The sequence below is a fragment of the Passer montanus genome, unplaced genomic scaffold, assembly GCF_014805655.1.
Source record: "Passer montanus isolate IOZ18808 unplaced genomic scaffold, ASM1480565v1 scaffold1907, whole genome shotgun sequence".
Lineage (NCBI taxonomy): Eukaryota > Metazoa > Chordata > Aves > Passeriformes > Passeridae > Passer > Passer montanus.
The window spans coordinates 1-2,974 of NW_024366489.1; the positions used below are offsets into that span (position 1 = coordinate 1).

General features: G+C 60.3%; 1 pseudogene; it reads left to right on the forward strand.

Moving 5' to 3' along the window:
• The first annotated feature begins 82 nt into the window (after positions 1 to 82).
• Positions 83 to 1,814, forward strand: LOC120500898 (annotated as a pseudogene).
• Positions 1,815 to 2,974: the final 1,160 nt, after the last annotated feature.

Consider the following 2,974-nt stretch of genomic DNA (forward strand, 5'->3'; position numbering starts at 1 on the left):
GGTGGGTCCCAGGGACGCGGGGGTGCCCCGGGCGGGTGCCAGCGCCCTGGAGTGGCACAGCGGCACCCCTGGGTGCCCGTGACACGCCCGTGTCCCTGGCCCCAGCCCCGGCACGGTGGCGCTGCGCGAGATCCGGCGCTACCAGAAATCCACGGAGCTGCTGATCCGGAAGCTTCCGTTCCAGCGGCTGGTGCGCGAGATCGCGCAGGACTTCAAAACGGACCTGCGCTTCCAGAGCGCCGCCATCGGGGCCCTGCAGGTGAGACACACCTGGGACACACCTGGGGACACACCTGGGGACACACCTGGGCAGGTGAGGCACACACCTGGGACACACCTGGGCACACCTGGGTACTGACAGTGACAGCCCAAAGCAGAGCTGCGCTTCCAGAGCGCCGCCATCGGGGCCCTGCAGGTGAGACACACCTGGGACACACCTGGGGACACACCTGGGGACACACCTGGGCAGGTGAGGCACACACCTGGGACACACCTGGGCACACCTGGGTACTGACAGTGACAGCCCAAAGCAGAGCTGCGCTTCCAGAGCGCCGCCATCGGGGCCCTGCAGGTGAGGCACACCTGGGGACACACCTGGGCAGGTGAGGGACACACCTGGGGACAGCTGGGACACACCTGGGCACACCTGGGTACTGACAGTGACAGCCCAAAACGGAGCTGCGCTTCCAGAGCACCGCCATCGGGGCCCTGCAGGTGAGGGACACACCTGGGCAGGTGAGGGACACCTGGGGACACACCTGGGATAGGGGAGGGACACCTTAGGCACAGTTTGGGGACAGCTGTGGGGTTGGGGACACCTTGGGGACAATCTGGGGACACTCTGTGGCCGCCTGTGTGTGTCACACCTGTCTCCTGTGTCACACCTGTCTCACCTGTGTCTCACCTGTGTCTCACCTGTGTCTCACCTGTGCAGGAGGCCAGCGAGGCGTACCTGGTGGGGCTGTTCGAGGACACAGGGGTGGGACACAGGGACAGGGGTGGGACACAGGGACAGGTGACCCCGTGTGTGTCACACCTGTGTCTCACCTGTGTCTCACTTGTCTGCAGGAGGCCAGCGAGGCGTACCTGGTGGGGCTGTTTGGGGACACAGGGACAGGACAGGGGGACACAGGGGTGACAGAGGCACAGGTGACCCTGTGGCTGTCACACCTGTCACCTATGTGTGTGTCTCACCTGTCTTACCTGTGTCTCACCTGTGTCTCACCTGTGCAGGAGGCCAGCGAGGCGTACCTGGTGGGGCTGTTCGAGGACACAGGGGGGTGACACAGTGTCACAGGGAGGTGACAGGTGACCCTGTGTGTGTCTCACCTGTCTCACCTGTGTCACACCTGTGTCTCACCTGTGCAGGAGGCCAGCGAGGCGTACCTGGTGGGGCTGTTCGAGGACACAGGGGTGTCACACAGGGACAGGTGACCCCGTGTGTGTCTCACCTGTCACCTGTGTGTGTCTCACCTGTGCAGGAGGCCAGCGAGGCGTACCTGGTGGGGCTGTTCGAGGACACCAACCTGTGCGCCATCCACGCCAAGCGCGTCACCATCATGCCCAAGGACATCCAGCTGGCGCGGCGGATCCGCGGCGAGCGCGCCTGAGCCCGGAATTCCGGGAAATCCCGGAAATCCGGGAATTCCAGAAATTGGGAGTGGCGTACCTGGTGGGGCTGTTCGAGGACACCAACCTGTGCGCCATCCACGCCAAGCGCGTCACCATCATGCCCAAGGACATCCAGCTGGCGCGGCGGATCCGCGGCGAGCGCGCCTGAGCCGGGAATGCCGGGGAATTCCGGGAAATTCCGGGAAATTCCGGAAAATCCCGGAAAATTCCGGAAATCCGGGAATTCCGGAACCCCGCACGGGCTGGGCGAGTTCCTCCCTTTTTTGTACACTTGGGGGTCCCCGTTTTTTCTACGCGCGGGTTTTTGGGGGGGGGAAACGGGAATTTTTTGGGGGAAAAACGGGAATTTTTGGAGGGGGAAAACCGGGAATTTTTGGGGGAAAAACGGGAATTTTTGGAGGGGGGAAAACGGGAATATTTTGGGCAAAAAATGGGAATTTTTTGTCGAGAAATGGGAATTTTTTCGCAAAAATCGGGATTTTTTTGGGGAGAAAACGGGAATTTTTTGGAGGGAAAACGGGAATTTTTTGGGTGGGAAAAACGGGAATTTTTTGGGGAAAACTGGGAATTTTTGGGGGAAAACCAAGAATTTTTTGGGCGAAAACCGGGAATTTTTGGGGGGGAAAAACGGGAATTTTTTGGGCAAAAAATGGGAATTTCTTTGCAAAAATCGGGATTTTACTGGGGGGAAAACGGGAATTTTTTGGAGGGAAAATGGGAATTTTTTGGGGGGAAACTGCAGATTTTTTGGGGGGAAAACTGGGAATTTTTTGCGGGGGAAAAACGGGAATTTTTTGGGGGGGAAATGGGAATTTTGGGGGCGTCGGCGCTGCCGTGTGGGAATAAAGAGAAAATCCCGTGGAAAATTCCGGACTTCCTTTGGAATTCCTCCTCAAATCTTCACCTTGCACCCCAAAATGGCGGGGGTGGGGACACCAAGGTGCCACCAAGGGGCTGGCAGTGTCCCCAAAGTGCCACCAAGGGGGTTGGGGGTGTCCCCAAGGGGGCTGGCAGTGTCCCCAAAGTGCCACCATGGGGCTGGCAGTGTCCTCAAGGGGCTGGGAGTGTCCCCAAGGTGCCACCATGGCTCTAAGGGTGTCCCCAAAGTGCCACCACCCCTCTGGGAGTGTCCCCAGAGTGCCACCATGGGGCTGGCAGTGTCCCCAAACTGCCACCAAGGCTCTGGGGGTGTCCCCAAAGGGCCACCAAGACTCTGGGGGTGTCCCCAAGGGGGTGGGAGTGTCCCCAAAGTGTCACCAAGGGGCTGGCAGTGTCCCCAAGGTGTCCCCAAGGGGCTGGGAGTGTCCCCAGGATGCCACCAAGGCTCTGGGGGTGTCCCCAA